The sequence below is a fragment of the Sorex araneus genome, chromosome 4 (assembly GCF_027595985.1).
Source record: "Sorex araneus isolate mSorAra2 chromosome 4, mSorAra2.pri, whole genome shotgun sequence".
NCBI classification, from domain to species: Eukaryota; Metazoa; Chordata; class Mammalia; order Eulipotyphla; family Soricidae; genus Sorex; species Sorex araneus.
In genome coordinates, this window is record NC_073305.1 from 156,576,365 (window position 1) to 156,599,392 (window position 23,028).

At 40.5% G+C, this 23,028-nt stretch overlaps 1 protein-coding gene and 1 pseudogene across 2 annotated transcripts in view; one reads left to right on the forward strand and one right to left on the reverse strand.

The window, feature by feature from the left end:
* The first annotated feature begins 1,760 nt into the window (after positions 1-1,760).
* TMEM200A (transmembrane protein 200A) overlaps positions 1,761-23,028 on the forward strand; it is a 94,477-nt gene continuing 73,209 nt past the window's right edge. The window contains exon 1 of one of the 2 annotated variants that reach the window (XM_055135298.1): positions 1,761-2,221. The gene's annotated coding sequence lies outside the window, so the exon portion shown is untranslated. Of the gene's footprint in view, positions 2,222-2,771; positions 2,905-23,028 lie in introns of those variants that run through there. The other variant, XM_055135299.1, reaches the window with a different exon arrangement.
* On the reverse strand, positions 10,464-10,802 carry LOC101559136 (ATP synthase subunit g, mitochondrial-like; annotated as a pseudogene).

The window sequence follows — 23,028 nt, forward strand, 5'->3', positions numbered from 1 at the left end:
GAAACCAAATTCAAAGTCATTAGTGCTGTGATATGTTCATAGGCTTTATTATTATTTTTTAAACAGATGCAAAGGAACTAGCCATTAGCAGAAATTATATAATTTACTTGAACTTGCTTTAGGCATTCAACACCAGGGAAAAATTTATAACAGTTTATTTGGGAATTTATTGCTCTACTATAACTTAACTCTAAGTATAGAACATTTTAGCTCTGTCTTCTCTCAGACTAATAGTAATTATCTTTAAAAGAAGTGTAAATGGTTGCAAATAATTCTCTTATAGTAGTATTACAGAAGTTAATTTCTCCCCTTTGTGGGTTTAATCACCAAAAATGTCAGTTCAGAAATAACAGGTTAGTGATATTTATCATCACAAGAATTTGGTTGGGTAAGAGTCTGGAATGATAGTACAGTGGGAAGGACTCTTGTCTTGCATTCAGCAGATCTTAGTTTAATCTTTGGAACTGCATGTGGTCCCTTAGTCCTGCCAGGAATAATCCCTGAGCACAAAGACAGGAGTAAGTCCTGAACACTGCCGAATATAGTCCCAAAGCAACAACAAAGAAGAATGTTTTTGTTCTTTCTTTTATGACCCTCCCCTCATCAAGCCTTCTTAGAGTAGGCACATTTGTTCAATACCTAAATTGTGAAGAAAACCATTTAACACATTTCACAATTTAGACAGGTTGCCAGGTGAGGGCTCCTTGTGGACATTGTGAGCACGTTACTCATTCCCCACGAAGCTAGAGACTGTAACCAGCAGAGATCACTCTCGGTGTGTCACAGAAAACTGTGGCTTCAGCATATTTACTTAGAAAATGCAGAGACTACAACTAAAGGTATGGCTCAGTGGCATCCTGCTCCTTTCTATGGGGAGTGCCTTAACAAATGTGTGAGAAAATCTAAGAGATTTGAGCAGGTGGCTGTGGGCTAAAAAGTATTAGATGCAGGTGGGGTAAAAATAAAACTACAGATGGCTTATAGAGGTGACTCATTTCTCCACCCCCTCTCCAATCATTTCGTTTTTTTCAAAGAAACTATTTTGATTGTGCAATATGTACTAAACGTGTCAAATCCTCAATTCTTCTAGTCAAAACTGGAAGATTGCCCCATCATAAAGTCATTGTCTAAAGTCTATTCTCATTGCCTTATCTGTTACCTGGATTTTTTTTAACCTGATAAATTTTGCGTGGACTTCTCTTTGCTTCCCTCTCTTTCTGTGGCAGGTTATTATTATGGTATTTATTTTAAAGGTGTCTGTGTGTGGGTTTGGGGTGGGGAACTCGCAGGAGTACCAGGATCGTTCACCTTGGTGTTCTGAGGATGACCATGTGATGCCAGAGATGGAAGTTGGGGAATTTGCACATGCTGAGTCTGTGTTCTACCCCTGGAGCCACATCCCTGGCCCAAACAAGAGACATATTTGAATAACCCCAGATACCACCTCTTCCTGAACGTGAGATCAACTGATAACACTAGAACACCTTACTTGCCATGTGTCCATCAGCTAGAACGTTTAGGAAACACCCAGGTACGTATCCCCTCCAGCGCTAGGGACTGAGGTGCTCTCCCCACGAAGGTGCCACGGCTGGGATGGCAAGCCCGAGATCGACCTACTTTATGTACTGAGTTGACCCGAGTAGATGAAAATATGAACAATCATCACTTAAGCCGGCCGAACCTTCCCATTGCTTTATTCCTGTCAGTGGTGTGAGGACAAAGGGGCAGTAACCTGTACCCCTCCTTGGCTGTGCTTGATCCTAAACCTCTCAGCGATGCTCTCGTGACCTCGCCCTCCGTCGACTCCGCGCTCTCTTCGGCGATCACGCACCCCCAAAGCCGCTTTCCAGGAGCCTCTTTGCAGAGCAGAGCAGCGGGGCTGCTAGGCGGGGCGTCCCGGGTCTGTGGACTCTCCTGGCGGAGCGCAGAGCCGGCGCAGCCCACCAGGGGGACCCCCACCCGCCCAGGAGGCGTCTGATAAGAAAGCGAGCGAGGGGCGTGGAGCCCGGGGTCCTTGCGGCGTCTGCTCCAATAGAACCTGGCAGGGGCCGGGGCTCCCCCGCACTGCTCGGGGCACAGGCGGCGCGCGGGCCGAGGGCTCCAGGACTCCGGGTTCGGCTGGCGGCGGGAGGCGGGCGTCGCGGGAGGGTGTGTCGTTTGCACCTTCTGGCCTTGCGGCCCCGAGAGGAGCTGCTGCCGGCCGCTCTTCTTCTTCTCGACGGTAGGTTTTGTCCGCGGGCGATCCGCCTCCAGAAAGTGTAACTTGGACCAGAAATCGGGGGATCTGGAGGAGAGGGGGTGTGATTTTGTGTGCACGCTCCAGGAGGAGGGCGGGCCTTGACCTGCTGGGGGTGGGGGTGGGGGGCGGCAGCAGTAGCAGCAGCAGCAGCAGCAGCTGGTTGGGGGAGTCCCCCACGGTGGTCGTAGACCGCGCGACGGGCGCGGAGTGGGGGCGACCCGGGACAGAGGGGCCCCGCACCCCACATCGGCGCGCCCCTTTGGCGCTCGGGCGGACGTTTGGGCTGGAACGAGCGTGGACCGAGCAGAAACTTTTCTTCCCCTGCCAACCCCGGGGCGCCCTTTTGTCTTTTCTCGGGGGCGGCGGCGGCGTCTGAGACGCGCGCGCCCCGGGACTTCGCAGGGCAGGAGCGCACCGTGCCCCGGTGGGTGCAGCCCGCCGCCCGCGACCCCCCGACCCATCCGGCTGCGGCGCCTCCTGCGCCCCCGGGACCGCGGTCAGTCCCCGCCCGCCTCCCCCCCCCCCCCCCCGGCCTGGCTCGGTTGTTCGCTGTGGCCGCGGGATGGGAAGGGGGACGGCGGCTTCCCGCTGACGACGCCCCCCGACCCCGGCGGCTCCGGGAGTCACCGCCCAGACAGGCGCCCGAGGCCCCGCGCCCAGGACAGGTAAGTGGGCGAAGGGGAGTCCAGCCCGAGGTGGGCAGGGGGGTGCCCAGCTGAACCGCGGCGCCTGTTCGCGCCTCCCCTCCCTGGAGTCAGCCTTCGGAGTTAGGGTAAACACTGGCTCCCCAAGTTTGGGAATTGCAAACCAAGTGCTCCCTCCATTCCCGACTCCCTCCGTCTCCCGAGCGCAAGAGAAATCCTGCGAAGTGTGGGAGCATGGAGAGCCTCGGAGCGCCCGGCTGCCTTTCTCCACGCTACACCCTCCTTTGTCTCAGTTCCAGGGAGTCAGCAGTCTCCGGAAAGATGTCCATGGCGTTCCTTTAATTGCATTCCTAGGCGGGAGCAAAGTATGGTCAGGGGTGCCTAAAGCAAGATGTGGATGTGGTGGGAGCTACACAAGCGAAAATGGAGAGGCGAAGGAATTATTTGCCAAATACAGCCCTATTCTTCATCCTTCTTCCCATGTATCCAGCTTGCCCTTAAGAAAAAGGGTCGAGCTTTTGCGAGATTGGTTCCATTAATCATTCTTGGGCTAAGATGAATTGTCTAGGCTAACATTTCTCACTGGGTATGTGCACGCTCTCTGTGTATTGGCAGGCTCTAATGTAGATTGAGAAGTGTGAGTGTGTGTGTGAGTGTGCGAGTGTGTGTGTGTGTAATAGAAACAGTTCATTGTTAAGCACCAGGCATTTGGTAACTTCATAAAATCAGATATTTCACTTGTGTGTATAAATATATAAAATTAACGAATTACAATTTTCCAAATACACTCAGTCTGGTGTATTTTAGAATTAAATAGAATGGACTAAAGTTCCTCCCCCACCCCCCAAGACCTTCAGAAGTACTTGTGGACAACTGCATTGGAAGATTCAATGAGTTTTCTTATATATCAGGAAGAATGTTGACCTCTTTTGGGATTTGAGTTAAACCCAAATTTTGAGATATGCTTTCTGTAGTTCTTTTTGCATATATTACCAGCTCCTATAAAAACTATTTAATGCTTTTCCATATCATGCATTATAGAAACACTTGCTAAAATGTGACCTTCAGTATATTTGGCTACTGATACTAGAATATATTACCATTTTGTGAAATGTAGGCTACAGTTTCAAACTAACAAGTCTTTTCTTTTCCTCCTCTCCTTACCCACACAGAGGCACCTGCTTGTAGTTTCATTCTTTACAAGCAGCTCCTCTAAACAGAAAACAGATTCCCTTAAGTGGAAGATATAAATGATTTAGCAATTTAATGTTGACAGAATATATTTTAATCTTAAAACTATACACTGGGGTGGTAAGGATGATTTTCTTGAATGAAGTTCTAATGGCTCCTAGTTACAAGATGATTTAGCAGTACTTTGTAACTGGGTTATACTGAGGTGTGTATCCTAAGTTGGGAAAACCATTCAGGAAAGAGTGTTGTTTGGGAAGTCTCTGAAAGCAATTTTTTTAATGCAGCTGGCACAGACAGACTTTACCTGTTGCTTCTGAGTTGGGTTCAGATAAATGTCTGTGATCTGAGAAGAGTTTCTTCAGGATTGATCTTGTAAAGAAGGATGACAGCGCTTGTTATTTTAGCATGAAGGAGATTTTAAATGATGCTTTTGGATGCTCCAAGGGTTAAATTGCTACAGTTTCACTTGAGTAGTTTCAGAATATGAATTACACCCCTGTGGGGCTGAAACAGACAAATATTGACAGGTAGGAGAAGTGACTCTATATTGATAGTTTAAATGATCTTATTCCCAAAGGGAAAGTGTGGGAATAAAGCATAAAGAAAAACTAAATTCCTAGTTTCTATTTTCTTAGTATAAAGACAACTGAATTCATATTTAGCTTTGAAAAAACATAAAGACAGATAAAAGCAGATGCCACTTTTTACATTCCATAGACAAAATTAGCAAAAGATAAAAATACGTCCCTATGGAAATGCATATTACTTACAAACAGAATTTGGAGTTTAAGATGAGGTGGTTTAAACATAAGTTCTGTTTATTGGTAATCTTCCTGAATAAGAGAATGAATGAGCAGTCTTCAGCAAGCAAGAAACATTTGGAAAAGAATTTGTGTAGAGACAGGAAAAAAGTCCTTGGCGAGAAAGATCATTCATTTTACTAAGGAATATGCGATTTGTAATTTTATCAGGTACATTTATTTGAGGACTTGAGTTTTGTCTGCAAAGATCTGTTGGTACTAAGCAGACAGAGAATAGAGGTGACCACAGATGTATCATGCTTGCGCACTGACGGCAGGGTATCCTGTCTCACCGTCTTTTGCAGGCCAGAGAAGAGGGAACAGGTTAATGCAACATGTAGATTGCTGAGCAATTGCAGTGGTCCTTGAACATTAATACTCCAGTGCACATGAGTGAGCATCGTGGTGGGTTGACAGAGACTCTAGATGGAGTGTTTAAAACCAGAGGTATCATCCTGATAGAAGCCACTGATTATATTCCTTGGTCTTTCTCAGCATCTATGCCCTATTCTTTTCATCTTTTTTGACAGTGGAGAAGGTGCTTGCCTTGTATTTGCTCCACCTGGGTTTGATCCCCAGAGTCCAGCAAAGAGTGATTCCTGAGTACAGTTGGGTGTACCTTCCCTCCCCCAAACCACAAATAAATAAGAAGCTGAGTTCTAGTGCATACGGAGAGAGAAAGAGACACGTAGACAAAGAGGCAAACAGACACCCAGGACATCTGACCAATCACTGGTAATCTCAATTTATAATATTTGACACAGTTATAAATACCAGATTTTACTACTCAATTATTTTTCTGCATTTTCACATATAATCTCAAGTTGTTTTATAACCATCCCAAAGAGGTAATTAGAACAGAAAGGTGATAAAACCAGGACTAATCATGCAAAGCACATTTGCACCATTATGCTCCACTGCATTTCTCATCCTCTGTAGAGAGAGAAGCTAGAACATGCTTAGGAAGCTATTTGCCTGGGACAGAGAAGGTTAGCCTTAGATTTTAATGGTGGTTCAAATTATTGATTGAAAATTCAGGTTACAATCTGGAATATGCACCTACAATTAGAAGTTTGAGATTTCCTAAAATATATTGAATTTTGTTGGTGGTGTTTATTCTTAATACTTTCATTGCCTGTTCTGTGCTTTACCTCCACCTCATCTTCCCCCTTTTACCCAGCAGGAATCCTGAGGATTTTACTGTTACAAAGTCATGGATAAGATTCTTCCAAAAGCTTTGAATGTTACTAAAAAATGGAAATACTCATATAGAGGTGGTGATCCATTGTACTACCAGTTAGTATGTTCCAGGAATTAGTTGTGCTTGAAAACTTTTTTATATGAGATGAAATTACACAGAAATGATGAGAATGTGAGTATTGTCTAAAGATGTAGATCAGTTCATTCCTTTTTGCAGCCAGGACCTATTATTCTTCCCTAAGCATCAGGGGACTCGAGAGTGAACAGACTGATCCCTTCCCACCCCATGACCCCACTCTCTGTTTCTGAGAAATGGAATTGTCCATGGTTCTTCAGATTGTGAGCGTGAAAAACGTTCATTCACCTACATTAATCTGAAAAAGACTGACTGGCTCATGAGCCTGGCAAGTATAATGAAGTAGACTTGATTCAGTGGTAGCTAGAACTCAGAATCTCAGAGGTCATTGTTGGGATTCTTTCTGTTGCTGATTTCCCATCTTCTCTTCTAAGTCAGCTTTATTCTGAGACTCTTTTCCATCTTCTGAGAAAAATAAGTGAGTAGATTCAAGTCTGCTTTCTTGGACTCTAAAACCATAGGAGAAGTCTTCTCTTTTCCAAATCTTAGAGAAATCTCCTAGAAATGCTTCTATTAGACCTCTGTCCATGATTCTTGACTCTGTCCGGCTTCTGTGGTACTCTTGATCCGGATAATGTCCCCAGTCTAGAGTGTAGATGTTGCTGATGCAGAGGCAAATTTGATAGACAGTTAAGTCAGTATCATACAGAAGTGTGTTTTTCTGGATGATAATTTCTAACATTTTTTATATTTTAGATAACATGATTATAATAGTGTTAAAGATGTATTGATGTACAAATGTAACGCATCCCACCAACACCAAAATACCCAAGACCCACCACCTTTATTCTGATCTTCAGTACCCTTAATATTTCCCCCACTTCTTGAGAATCGGTTTTGTCATCCAAGAGGGGTTGCCATTGTTCAATATTGCCTGTTCCCTTGTTTTGTCTCTCTTGCACAGATGTGTGAGATCCCCTAGTCATTATCCTTTTCCCTCTGTGATGAAATATCGCCCTCTGACTTATTTTCTCTAAACACAATGCCCTCAGGTTTCTTCTACACTGCAGTGACCTGCATTATTTCGTCTTTACTTACAGCTTCGTAGTATTTAATTGTGTATATATACCACAACGTTTTGTCATTCATCTGTCATTGGAGATTTGGGTTGTTTCCATATCCTGACTATGGTACTAAGCACTGTAATGAACATAGTTTACATGTATCTTTTCAAATTAGTGTTTTTGTATTTTGGAGAATAGGTGCTAGTGAGTGAAACTACTGGATCATATGGTAGTTCCACTCTTACTTTTTTGAAGGATCTTCATACTATGTTTTCAGAGGCTGAACCAAATAAGATTCCCAACAACAATATATGAGGGGGGGAGGAGTCCTTCTTTAATTACTTCCTGACCAAAACTTATGGATTCCAATCGTTTTGATATATGTCATTCTCACTGGTGTGAGATATATTGTTTTGATTTTCATTTTCCTTATATTGATTGATGATGAACAGATTTTCATTTGCCTACTGGCCATCTATGGGAAAGTCTGCTAACCTCCTCTTCCTAATTTTTGGTGGGTTATGAAGTCTCTTATTGTTGAACTTGTAAGTACTTTATAGATCTTGAACAGTAATCCTTTATCTTTTGTACTTGAGTGAAAATATTTTCTCTAATTCAGTAGGGTGTCTTTATTTTTGCCAAAATTTCTTTTGCCATGCAAAAAATTATTGAGGAAATTGCATCCTCCTCTTTCTTGTACAGTAACATGAAGTTTATACTCAGTGGCACTACCCATGCAAATTCAAAACTCCCAGTTAAGGCAAAGACCTTTGAGAAAATATTTTTATAACTGATACTGTTATGGTTCTTAGACTTCACTGAAGGAGAAACCTATCATTTATTTATCCATGTACTTTTGGAAAATATCCCTGTGTCTTATTTCTAGGCTAATGATTTCATTTACAGAGGTTTGTCTAGATATCATGAAATTAGATATCCCAATATTGAGTATTATTAATCCAGTGAAAATTTGCAAATGAAAGTGAAGTTATGAACACAGAACTGTTATTTATGCACATTCTTTGGACTCAAGGGAGTTAGGCAGAGAGAAGGCAGCAGGCGCTTTTTAGAGTTATCACCAAAGAGGCTTAAGCTTATATGTCTCAAATGAGAATATTAGTGGATATGAGTCACATTATCAAAGTCTCAGTGAGACTGTGTGTCACGATGGAGGAACATCTGTGCTAACAGAAGTATTTGTGGGATGAAATGAATTAGGAGGGACCAGATTAGGAAGATAGGTTGGGCAATCAGGTGAAGCAGTTGTATATTGTGTATGTCAATCAGACTGTATAAAAAGGAAGCCAGGGGGCTGGAGCAATAGTACAGTGGGTAGGGCATTTGCCTTCCATGCGGCCGACCTGAATTCGATTCCCAGCATCCCATATGGTCCCCTGAGCACTGCCAGGGGTGATTCCTGAGTGCAGATCCAGGAGTAATCCTGTGCATTGCCAGGTGTGACCCATAAAGCAAAAAATAAAATAAAATAAAATTAAAAGGAAGCCAGTTGACACAAGTCCTTAGGGGAGTTAAAAAAAAAACCTATATACGTGTAACTGACATTTATTGAATCCCCACATACTATATGCATTGGATTTATTATATCATTCTATATTATATTATTTAAATATCATAGAATAAGGTGAGAGAACTGGAAATAAAGGAGTTAATTTGTTTGAGACTGTGGCTAGAATTAGGATCCAAATCCTGGAAATTTGGCAAAGAACATACATGTGCTTTAGAAAACAGTGCAACAACTTTTAAGCCCAAAGTCAGAATTCGATACATCAGGTCAATCTGAAAGATGGTGCAAAGTGGGTTTTCCAACAAACAACCAGATTCCAAAAGTCCAAGCCATACAAAGTGTGTGAAATAGAGGTTATCAGAACAACTAGCAGAGCATCTATATCCTTGCACAGAAGCAAACCTGATGTGAATACCAGGACCAGGCTCTAACAGACATATTGTGTGCATAAATTCTTGTTTGGCGTCTGGGGTATAGCAAAGAAAGTGAGAGAGTGCAATATCAGGATGTTGAAGAGGTGTGCAGATCGATAGAGCCACCAGCACTTGATTGTTGATCTGAGAACAGAAATTTCACCATCTGCCCTGGCTTAAATATTTTTCCTGGTTTGAGTAAGGATATGAAATGGGAAGCTTCTGAGAGGGAGACAGGATTTTGTACGTTGTCAAGTAGTCCGGGTGGAGTAGAAGCTAACATTTGGAGAGCATTTCCCATGTGGCTTAGATACACAACCTCACCAAATCTTCATTACAGTCCCAGGAAAGTAAATATTTTATCTTTTTTTTAAGCCAGGAAATGGAGGCTTACAAAGATTAAATTATTTGCCCAAGCTCCTAGAGGGAAAATGAAAGAAGGAACTGTTATGGAAACCCAGATCTGTTTGAATCTAACCCTCATCCTGAATTTTCAGGGAGCATCCTGAAAATGCTCCCTGAAAAGGCAAGGTCAATTTGAGGTGTAGAGGACAAAAATGGAAAGTTAGAGGATACATCTCTGTGCACGGAGAGCAGGGTTAACTTCTGAACTTCTAAATGTGGCTGAAGATCCTGTCGTCTGGGGAGAGTTGTCCAGCAGGATTATATTCAGTTTTGGCAGAAAACTTCATAATCTCACAGGGTTTTTCCCCTTAGTGCAGGATCTCTATCATTATGCAGGATAGATACGTCAGCAGTCAGATGTCTGGAAGGCTTAATTTTAGTCACTGATTTCAGTTGAGAAGAAGGGACTTCTGCCAGTTGCCATGGCCTGAATTTACCTTTATTTATACAGGTAGTTTGCCGGAAATATGATAGAAATGGAAGGGGGAAAGGTAGGAGAGAGGACTAGAGAAAGGGAAAGACAGATGGAACAAGGCAGAGATGGGAAAGAGAGAACTGGCAACACTGAATGTGGAAGGCAGTTAAGAGAAACTTCAGCCTTAACGGTCTATACTTGGAGATGCTCTGAGTGAAGCTATTTGCTAATTGAATGTGAGTGACATCACATTACTTAACAAATGCAAAGCCAACTTTGCTTAGATGTTTTACCGGTCTTAAATTTAGCTATGTAAAGGTATCGGTATCTGTAAGAGTAAGATGAATGATGGATATACATGATAATGGATATTTAAAACATATGTGTAGAACTCATACAAAGTTGGAGCAGTAAAGCCAACATGCAAAAGACTTTTTTTGACACATCATTTTATTCAAATATCAGTCTGACCACACATGATCCAAGAACACTCCAGTGCACAAGCTGTTCATTGGTCTTTAGACATCATAGCCAATGAGGCCAAGCTTCCCAATGATTTCGCCAACGTAGAACCACATCCACACCTCTGTGGCCACCAAACCATTCAGCAAAGCTTCCTTCACTGTGAGATGCCTGAAGCTCCCTGTATTAGCACTGTTGATTATTTTCTTCAAGCTTTTAATAGCTGTTGGGATGTCAGCGAGGGTTGGAGGACTCAGCTCAACCTTGGAATACTGGAAAAATGTGGCAAATCAAGGCTTTGAGTAAATCACAGCAGCGCTGATGAGCGCCGGGGCCTTCTCCGTGAGGTTGTGCACAAAATGGGCCATGGTGCCAGCACGGAGCCTGCAAAAGACTGTTAAAGTGATAAAATAGAATGATAATGGTTTTAGAGATGGAATCAAGATCAGGGTGCATCAGTAGTATGACATGTAAATTTGATAATAATATCTGAACTTAAATTCGTAGAGACTAAAAGTAATAAAATAAACTGAAACCTAGAAAACTCATTAAGGAGAAGCTTTGAGAAGAAAGAGGTTTCTGAAGAATTTGTACAGCCTGAGTAAAGAGACATCCCAGGGTGGGCTAAGCATTTTTCAATGTCATATGGCTAACGACCACCAGGAAATTTCCTTTAATTGGACAGACTGAATTTGCTACTCAGTACAGATAGCGGGAATATATAACATAGGGAGATGTAAGACCTCTCAGTAAAAGGGTGTTAGAAATGAACAAGTTATAATTTTGATTGGTGTAAATTATTTGGGAGAAATGTTTAAAGTAGGGCTTTATCCTGCACTGAAGCAATAATAATTCATTCTATGCTTTTGTATTTTATCAAGAATGATGCTACTGTGCTTTATGTATCTGATCAAAAAGGAGGCAAGGTGGGATGGAGAAGTAGAATAGCAGGTAAGATTCTTGCTTTGCACATACCCAGCACAGGCTTCATCCTGGGAATCCTATATAGTTCTCCAAGCACTGCCAGGAGTAAGCCCTGAGCATAGCTGGCTATTGCCCCCAAATAAACAGGCAAAACCCAAAAACAGACACAAACAAACCAGAGGAAAACAAACAAAAAGCAAACACACATACCAAAAAAGAGGAGACAAAAATTCCACATGCTGGTTCTTTAATTGAAAAAGAGTAACAGCAATAGCCACTCATGAACTAGATTTTGAGATATTGATAATTCATGGGGTGTATACAGTGTTCATGCTATTGTTTGTGGGCAGATGGTATTACATAATGGACTTATTTCTGTCCTGACTTCACATTCTATGAATTTATTTACTTTTGACAAGTAGCACAAGGACCTAGCAATGAGCAGTGAGGGCCATATCAGCTCTCAGATGTCAGGAACTATTTTGCTCTTTCATAAATTGGAGACGATATTCCATATTGTATTTTATTCTATGCCCCAAGTAAGATTTTAGTTATGGAAAGTAATGTTTGTGATCTTTTTTGGGGGGAAGCTACTGAGCTTATTTTATTTTAGTATTTTATTTTACAACATTTGTTAAATTTCCATTGTTAACAGGTACTGTGTTAAGGGCTAGAGGTGTTAAGAAGATAAATATTTCAAGAATCTAATAATTTAAGTAAAAGTCATTAGAACTGAAGATTTTGTCTAAGGAAATGATGAGCTTACACGAGGGAGGGGAGTTTGTTTGGGCTTGGGTGGTGTCCTTGGGATGGAAGGACACCTAGTAGATGGAAGCAGACACTCTGGTTGTGGTTATGGTGTCAGAATGATGTCACTGTCACTGTCACTGTCATCGTTGCTCATCGATTTGTTCGAGTGGGCACCAGTAACGTCTCTCATTGAGAGACTTATTGTTACTGTTTTTGGCATATCCAATATGCACGGGTAGCTTGCCAGGCTCTGCCGCATGAGCTCGATACTCTCGGTAGCTTGCTGGGCTCTCTGAGAGGGGCGGAGGAACCAAACACAGGTCTGCCACGTGAAAGGCGAACGCCCTACCACTGTGCTATCGCTCCTTAACGGTATGGTAAATTCTGGTACTGCAGTGAAAATAGTTTTAAAAAGGAGAATAATTTCATCATATAATGGAATAGTCAGACATGAAGCAAAACCCTGAAATAACTTGGTGGTAGAGATATCTGAAAAAGCCAGGTATAGGTAACTGGGGAGCCGGAGCGATTGGCTTGCTTGGTCATAGCTGACCCAAGTTTGATTCTGGGCACTCCATAGGGTCACCTGAGCCAGCCAGAGGTGATCCCTAAGTGCAAGCCAAGAGTAAGCCCTGAGCATTACAGAGTGTGGCCCAGAAGCAAACAAACAAACAAACAAAAAGAATAGGAAAATAGATAATTAGCTTTCTGGGATAAAAAGTATTATTGAGAAAGAGTAGACTTTTGCAAGATGATAGTGAATCAGAGGTGCCTTTAGGTTGTAAGCTACAAAAGAATATATTTGTGCGTATGTATGTGTGTGTATGTGTGTAGAGAATGAGAGAGAAAGAGATGAAAGAAGAAAGGAGAGAGAATTAGCATCTAGAGGCTGACAGATAAATCTAAATTATCTCAATATTTTCTTTAAGTTGATTTTAACAAAGGAGAGGGACACATTGTGGCTCACTTGGAAAACCATATAAGATCAACTCCAAACCACATGTAACAGTAGCTCATGAACATACATGTGAACTGTAATATGGTTTACTTATATTTGTAAATAGGACTCCAGCTCTATTTGTAAATAGAGCTCCAGAATTTGTAAATAGGACTGGAGCAATAGTATAGCACTAGGCCGACCTAGGTTCGATTCTTCTCTCCCTCTCAGAGATACCGGCAAGCTACCAAGAGTATCCTGCCCACACGCCAGAGCCTGGCAAGCTACCTGTGGCGTATTTGATATGCCAAAACAGTAACAACAAGTCTTACAATGGAGACATTACTCGAGCCCGCTCAAGCAAATCGATGATCAATAGGATGACAGTGATACAGTGATACAGAATAAAATGAATATACATTTCTAGTGCAGTCTTTGGAAGCTTTAGTAAACAAAACAAACCAAAACAGCTAAAGAACAGGGACAAATTTTTCCTGTAACTAATATGACCCATAAGAACCTATAACATTTTGGCAGTATTTTCTTTCTTATTTTTAATAATTATGCCCCTGTAGTTACTAGCATATTGTAAATTATTTTGTTTGCCTAACCTTATATTCTAAGTATTTTGAAAATGTAAGATAAATTTTATCACGGTGTAACATTTTAATGTATAGATACACCATAATTTGTTAAATATTCCTGTAAAATTAAACCTTTAGGCTGTTTTCAACATTTAGGCAATTACAAGTAGTATTACACATGACATTTCGTACAATCTTTATCCAAACTTCAGATTATTTGAGAATGTTTTAAAACATTTGGTACTTAGTATAAACTGATCTTTAGACTAGAAGAACTCGTAATTGACAGTGTGTGAGCAATAACCCTTTATTATGCAGGCACTAATGTTTTGTCTTAGTTTTGAACAAGGAAAGCTACCTCTTAAAAATGAGTAACAGCTTATTCTGACTACTAATTTTGTTCCTTTGTTACCTAAAATTCTCTTTTATAATGTAGGTTGATAACATTTTGAGATGGATTACTCATTTAAAAATATTTTCCACGAGTTTCTATGTATCTCGGAGCCCATAACAAGAGACAAAATTAGCTTATTAATGCTCTTTTAAAAAATTTAATTGATTAAACATTGGGTTATATCATGATATGATTCATGTGCACATTATACTTTGTCATAATCTCATGCATACTACATTATGGTAATTCCCTCTCCACCATCCTTTTATCCTTTTCAGCACCCTAAACTCCCACCCCTTTTACTACTAATCTGTTCTCTCTCTCCAAGAGTTTAGTTTTATTTTGTTCATTCCTCTGCTTTTTTCAGTCCTCCACTTATGAAAGCAATCATAATGTTTTTCTCTCTCAGTCTTATTTTACTTAGTAGAATCCCCTCAAATTCCATCCATCTTGTAACCAATGGCAAGAGACAAGATGATTTTATTTTACTTTATGTACTGTTAAGAGCTCATTAGTATTCATGGGAGGGTAGCCTCAGACTTTCTTGCTGAAGCTTTCACCTGAAGGTGATGAACAAGAGGTCACTTTGTGGAGCAAATCCTCTCCCAACCCTGACTTTGCAAGTGAGGTGGTCAGGTTCTTCGAGTCCTTGAGCATGCTGGCAGTTGGGCCAGATGCCCACGTACTATAGGAAAGGGCCGCCTGCCAGGGGAGAACAGCTGGTTTCCGTCATGCTCATGGCTGTATTCTCAGCATTGACTCAAGACCAAGTGGTGAGGATAGGCAAAATCTGCGGAACTCTGAAGATTTGGCCCTTAGAGTGGGACTTTGCAATTTTTTCCACTCAGACTCTCTTTTTTTGCTTAAAAAAGTTTCACCCGACACCGGCTATATAAAATAGACATACAAATCAACCAGCTACTGATAATACAATGTAGATTTTTATTTATGTAGACTTATTTTAGAACACAAAATTCAAGACTTCCACATTGTTCCACCTTTAGTTTAAGATGCTGGGCAAGGCTAGAGAATCTCTACTCTATCAGTCACTGATCCAGCATTAACAAACCAACCAAAGATCGAAATTTTAAGCCATCTGCTTTTATATCTTCTTCCAAGAGGAGACAGTCTCAGCTGAGTATGTTAGTTTGCAGAGTGAGAACTTAAACTTGTTCCTGCAAGGCCCGGAGCTTGGATCTCACTTAAACTCCTATAGAAAATTTTTTAATTTAAAATCATTGCTTAAGGCCACAGGGGAACTGTTCAACTGTAGCAGTGAATTTGAGGTGGTTTTTAAGTGCCACTTTCAATTTTTCCACAACTTCTATTTTCTTACCAAAATTATTCATAACTGAAATGAGGATGATTTTGGTTTTCTTTTAAAAGTTGAAGGAAGAGTCTTTTATTATAAGTTATGATCTCATTTTTGGAGGGAATCTCAATCAATAATTCAGAACAAATTTGTTTACCTAATTATTATTTAGTCTGATTTGTCTGGTAATTGCTGTTAAATTATGCTTACAACTCATTCTATCTAATGTAAGTTGCATCTCACACAAGATATCAAAAGCCATGTGGAAAAGCATGACCTAGACTTTTTTTGTTTGCTTACTGATAACATGGAAGGTTGTCATACTGACATATAATAGTAAACTTTGTCACTCTAGGAAATTTATTAATGAATAATTGATATAACTCTAGTGGCTGCCAATTGGCGATAGGTAACAAGGATCAAGACAAAGGTGGCAAAAGAGTGAACATTCTGATTCGGAGACAGGTAAGGCAGTTTCAGATAGTTGAAAATGTGGGAGAAAGTTAAAGAATCTTATGCAACTGAGTGCCAGGGATTTTGTGAATCAGATGATTAAGGAGGGTGGTCTTTGAAGCTTTTGGACTGACAAATATCACCAAGTACATGCTACTGAAAGTGTGATTGGTAGGCTTGTTTATTTATTGAGAACCATCAGAAGGGCTTATTTTGGAAAATGGTATTTGAGGTCATTTATTAAAAAAAAATTGGGATGGAGGTTAAGGATGCAGGATATTATCTGTAATGAGCAGAAACAAACATGATATTAGAAACTCCTTTATCATTATCCTAAGCTAGTTCAAATATGAAATATGAAGACATTCCTTTTATAGTATATCTACTTTCAAACGGTTTTTTAATATAAATAAAAATATTGAATGCTCATTTAAATCTAGTTCCGTCATTGTTTTTCTCATTATATGCTGCTTATAATGCTTTGACTATGCCAGGCATAATCATCTGTATTTAATAATTGTTTGCTGGATTAGATATGATGTCAGAAAAAATAGTTCTAATATTTAAAACCTTAGATGCAATATAAACCCTACTATTGATATAATAATATTTCAAAATAGTATTTATTGTTAAAATTGAAGTGTTGGTAATAAAGACAAAATACACAACAATAATTATATTTCTTTATGTTTATTGATGCAAGGATAGGTAGAAATCTCTGGAAAGTGCACATGTTCTATAAAGATTTCAGTAGCATTTCATGAGTTTTATTACACTATTGAAATTCACATGTTGAAATTTATTACTTATTACCTAGGTTTTCCCTTATCTATTCTGACTATTCCGATTCTTATTCAAAAACCTCTCTGAGACCAAAACCTTCATGGTTTAAATAAGATGAAATTAGATATGTATGTTAGTGCACTTTTAGCTTAGTGTCTTCTGGGATTATTTAGTTCAAAACAACTTACTGGGCCAGATTTTTCAGGGTCTCCTAAGTGCCAGCCTCTGGTTAGTGCAGAGAGCATCATGGTCTCTCCTCCCAAGGAGCGCAGGGTGGAGAGAACAGTTAGATTCTTAGTAAGAAGGGAAAGAGTGAGGGTTTTAGAAGATGATGTATATGACTTTCTGCATGTAAGTCTGAGGAAGGGAGATAGTATTTAGTGAAAGCATGGATTTGTTCATAAAAACCTTCCACTTGGAATTTGGTTAAGTAGTTTTAAAAAAGAGTTGAAAGTAAAAGAATGATGAAAAAGACAGTACATGATATTCATCAGCCAGTAATAAGGCCACCTGAGTCCTGATCCTTATTTATACAGAGATTACCATGGGAATTCCTTCTGCCCCACCTGCCAGAGCCTGATTGCTATTTTGTCACGAGATTGCTGACTGGGAAGCCCCTGGGATTCAAGCCCACTCTTTGCTCCATGAGTCCAGCTCTCCCATTTATTGCCTCCTGTTGGATGGGGTGGAGAGAGGTGAAACTACCTGTTGAATCCTGCCTTGGGGGTCAGTAACCTGAACTCCCTTGCAAATATTCACCTGCCATAGTCCTCTTTCACCTACACATAGTCCTGCAGCTTTAGGTTGGCAGATTCTCAATTCTCCCTTTTTGGTTTCTGATAAAATTTTACTCATTCAATTCTTTCCAGTCATGCATTTCTTAATGATGGGGATACCTCAGATATATGCATCAGTAGGCAATTTTATCATTCTTTAAATATCACAGTATGTGTAAGACAACCTAGATGGTATACTACATCCCTCAGCCATGTGTGATGATTATCCTCATGTATGATGCAACTCATAACTTTATTTATTCAACTACTATTTTACTGGTACTTACCATGTACTGTTTTGGGCACTGGGTCTATGACACATTACCTTCATTATTATAAATTTTGAATATTTTTAAATTAGTAAAGTAAACAGAACAAAATGGGAAACAAAGTTATTCTCATAACACATAAGTGCTAGTTGAAGGCAATACAACAGATGTATAGTTTGTTTTGGCAAATATTCAAAGAAATTTAAAGCAAGGAGTGTTATGAAAGGTGATTGAGATATGGAATAGAGATATGTTGTCATGGGAAACCCTTGTGACCAGCTCTGATGTTGGAGCAAAGACCCAAATGAAGGAACAAGCAAAGTAATCATGAATGTCTAGGAGAAGAAAGTGACACCCAGAGTTTCTAGAAATGCAATGTCTTTAAATGGGGAAGTAAAGATTGTGAGTTGAGGGTTAGTTTGCAATGTTTGACTAGCAAAATGTGTGACTAAAATAAAACAGTGGTTTACAGAGGGCCTTGGAGTCACAAAGAATGTGACAAGCATGAGCCTAGGATCAGGACCGTAACCGACCGTGGGACCTTGCTGGGTCCATCTTCACAGCCATCACCACTCTGAGAAGGACATGCCAGTGAGTGGAAGCTCAGGCGTCTGTTTCTTCATGATGGGACCAAACCAATTCAGGATCTCAGAAATCAATGATCAAATGAAAGTGACATTGACAAAATCCTTTAAAACTGGAATCTCCATAGAACGCCAAAGCCAATGGATGTGGTTTGACTTAGTTGTGAACAAGGTTTTAACTTTTCTCTGTGTTGGAAATAGTGTGCTTTCCTCAGATTCAAAGTATGAAATCCATGAGAAGCCAAATGTATCAATGTTTTTATGTTTTTGAGGTACAGTGTTACCATGCCAGAAAATTGTTCTAAAGTAGTTGCATTGAATATATGGTACAAATACAAGATTTTGTTTTGTTTTCTTTTGAGGCCACACCTAATGATGCTCAGGGGTTACTCCTGGCTTTGTACTCAGGAATTACTCTTGATGGTAACTCTATGGGATGCTGAGGATTGAACCTAGGTCCGCCTACTCGCAAGGCAAACACGCTACCTGCTGTACTATTCTCCTGCCCCAAGATATGTGGTGCAGGTATAGGATTAATTTTTAATGGTCTTTTCTTCCTAATCTTGATCCTTGAGTGATATAGATGACACACGTGTTTAAGGAAAGAGTAAAGCTGTGACATTTGTGAAATAGCCATGTAATAAGGACAGTTACTTTCAGATTTAAAGATTGAAGCATGCCTAGAAAATTGAAAACATCCATAACAATCAGCATCCAGGGACGAGAGAGAGTATACAGGGCTAAGGTACTCATTTTATACGTGGCCAACACTGGTTCCACCGCCTTCATAAACACCCCTTCCCAACTCCTAGCACAGTCAGGAGTTATTCCTGGTACAGAGCTAGGAGTTAGCCCTGAGAACAACCTGGTGTTGCCTCATTCCCTCTACATCATTTTTTTTCATGTAATATTTACAGATTCTGAATTAGAATACATAAAAGTCATACTTCATAAAATAATGGTAGAATAACTTATCTCAGGTCAGTTTATCATGATACTGATTAATTTATTCCTACCATTAATTCGGCTGCTGTCTTCTAATTTGATATGTCTATGTCTCTATACTCTTTAAAGCACTTGTGTATACTTTCTAAAGCATTACCAGGTCATATGTTATCTCTATGATAGGTTTCTAAAACCGCAAATAGAAATTTAAGTTAGTCTAAGTAGAGTATTTATTTTCCAGAACATCGTAAGAAAAGTATATCATTTAAAAGAGATGTGCTTGAACAACATGTGAGCAGATGGCTCTGAGGATTACCCTGGCACTAATTACAAATGCATTTTAGCTCATTAAAATTGAAGAGAAAAGACACCTGTTATTGGAGGGTGCCTCTAGTTTCTCCATTTGGGAGACCAACTTAGCCTCTTCTGTATGTGATAGTAGATCCTGCGGGAACATCACAGCCTTGTTTTTATTTTCCTATAGGGGAATGTAATGGAGAATTTCTGGCAAGACATGAAAAGTAATGTGCAAATATAAAAAATTATTCTTATGTGAACATCATAAAATTAGAGGTTATTAACTATTTAATTCACATTTTCTCTAATTTTCCAATATATACTTTTCATTTAAAATATTTTTATTTCATAAAAAGCTTAGCACTGTAGCACTGTCATCCTGTTGTTCATTGATTTGCTTGAGCAGGCACCAGTAATGTCTCCATTGTGAGACTTGTTTCTGTCTTTGGCATATTGAATACACCACGGGTAGCTTGCCAGTCTCTGCTGTGTGGGCAGGATACTCTTGGTAGCTTGCCGGGCTCTCCGAGAGGGACAGAAGAATCGAACCTGGGTCGGCCGCATGCAAGGCAAACACCCTACCTGCTGTGCTATCACTCCAGTCCATTAAAATCTTAAGGTTTGGAAAAATTTATTAATAAAATGAAGTTATTGAAGCACTTTAATAGTGCTTATATTTGTGTACTTTCTTTTCTGGGGGAAGGAGTTTGGTCCACAGCAGGCTGTGGTCAGGGCTCATTAATGGAACTACTAAGGTATCACTCCTGGTCATGTTCAGGGAATCATATGTGCTGTTGGGGATCTAACTGGGTCACCCACATGCTAGGGAAATAACTTACCACTTCTCCTGTCTCTCTGGTTCCCCATGTACTTTCTTAAGTTATGATTAAAAAGTAGGAACTAAAACTGTCATGGACATTAACTCTTTGGGAGTTAGCACTGTGCTACTCCAGGTCTCCTGTGCCAAAAAGAGGCTTCCAGGAGCACCTTGGAGGACTTTTTCGATTTACCTGAATGCTTCAAAGGGCAATTTACCAGCAGTTTAATATGTCCTGACATAAGTGCTTATTAGTACAGAGGACCTTCACCAGCAATGTACCCTAAGAAACAGTGCTGGAGACTGCTTGTCATAGTCAATAATTTTTCTATTGTGTTTGCCCCTAAGCAAAAAAGAAAAACAAGATGAATTTTGTTTTTCATGGTGGGTCACTTCTTTGCCTTTGGATGCATTGTGTCTAAATATAACTCTCAAGAAAAGGCGCAGCTTTATTTTCTAGTTCAGGTCAGTTTATTGTAAGTATTGGTGGATATTGGCTTTCCTTTGTGTGGATGTCTAGTGGAGAAATTGCCCAAAGAAACTTCAAGCCCTGGATTCCTAAGCTGAGGGTTCCATCATTATCTCTTCAAGTGCTGTTCTGGCAGAAGGTCTGCTGTATTTCGGTGGCAAGTGCAGCATACTGAGTGATAGTCCCAAAGCTACCTTGTGCCAACAAACATGGTGTGGTGCTACTCTTGATAACAAACATAACCCCCTTTCCTCTATGGAGATACATATGTGCCAAGTAGTTTGTGGATGGAGCCACAGTATAGTTTTAAAATTCAATTTCATTTTGAGACTTTGCTTTTCTATAGTTCAGAGGATTGATGAATTGTTAACTGGATTATTAACCTTTGAAAACTGGTAAACGACACTTCCATTCTCTGAACAGAAGCCCCTGACTGTGCTTTCTCTTCAATTTGATCCAGATCCCTCTGCCAGCCGGCTCATAGCTGAAGTGGCTCTCCCTCAGAGATATTTTTCAAAATATGTGATCAACCTTGGAGTATCTTGGCTATTTATGTTCTAAATGTTTGGTTGGTGAAAAGACGTTCATGCTACAGATAAGACTATCACTTGGAGCTATGGTGATTTAAGCTTACTGAATCCCCTTAAGGTTGGAAATAATACAATTTATAAAATGAACTTATTAAAGCTCTTTAATAGTTCTTATATCTATGCACTTTCTTTTGGGGGATGAGAAGTTCCATCCATAACATCTTGCTCTTGGCAGTGCTAAGTATCATCTGAAGTGTGGGACTCCTTGGAGGGTTTAGGGGTTCTTAATGATAATATAAGTAAAAGATCTGGCATAAGGGGGGTCATGGAGTGGGCGCTGCCCTGTGTGATTATTTTCTACTACCTCCTCCTCACTTTTCACTCCCATCAGTGTGCCTTTCCTGTGCATATGTGAAACCACCTTGGGCTCTGCCTGGATGACAAATGCATGTTGGTGGGAAATGCTTTTCATTCTTCCAACTCTACCGCTAATGTACTTTTGAGATCTCTTCCCTGTCTCTACTGGGAGAGCTCCAGCACTTTCAAGGTGCTTTGCTCCTGCCAATCATTCAGCCTGATTACACTGAGAGCAAGTTGTTTGCCTTCCATCTCTAGCACATACACAGGGGTAGCTGTAATAAAGACTGACTCAGTATCTCCCCAGAACAGCATAATGCAAATGGTGAGTAGGCAGAAATTTGACTTTTTTCCCCTCTTTCTTTTTGTTTGTGGTGTTAACTCCAGAATCACTACAAAAAACAAACAAAAAAGCAAGTAAACAAACTAAAACCCCCAAACAGAGGGCATGCCAGCTCTGTTGATGCAGTTGAGTCTTTTTCAGGAGACCAGTTCATTGCTGTGGGGTGGTCAAAAAGATTGCAGCCCCACAAGAAATCCTCCCTTTATATCCTTGAGAAACTTCTTTCTTTGTGTTCTTAGAAAGGTTCAGATAACGACGCTAACCAGGAACAATTCCTTCAAGTTTGCTAAGTTCTGTTAATATTAATTCTCTTTCTATGAGTAACCCTAGCTGGGGCACCTACTGGTTCCACAGCAAAGCAAACCCTCTAACCAGAAGAATCTTGTTTGCTACTGAAGGCCGGGGGTGCGCTTGTGTTCATGACTCCACCTTGTGGTGGTTGAATTGTTGAATTTAACTGAGTCAGGAAGGCTTCATTCTAGAGTGTTGGGGTAGGATAGTGTTGCCTTGATTGAGGTCAGGTCTTGTTTTATTGAGGGCCTTGATTGAGAGTCCGGTCAAAATTATTAACATGTTCAGAGGAAGCACCAGCCTAGGTATGGAAATTTTCTTCTGGGATAGCATAGAATTCCCTGTGCCACTTATTCTGAAGAGAATGAAAAGACAGTATGAGACAGCAAGTGTGGGCATGCTGGCATTCCCACATATAGTTAGATGGGGAATATTATCATCGTCATCATCATCATCATCCCATTGATTGTCGATTTTCTCGAGTGGTCTCAGTAATGTCTCCATTCGTCCTAGCTGAGATTTTAGAAGCTTCTCTTTACTCGTCCTTCCCAAAGGCGCTGCACTGGAGGCTCTTTCAGGGTCAGGGGGATGAGACCCATCATTGTTACTAATTTTGGCATATAAATATGCCACGGGGAGCTTGACAGGCTCTCCCATGTGGGCAGGAAGCTCTGGGTAGCTTGCCAGGTTCTCAGAGACTGCTATAAGCTTCCGGGAGCTTGGTTTTATAGTCTCTGGATGTTGGCCGTGTATGGGATTACACGGCACAGGGGGTAGTT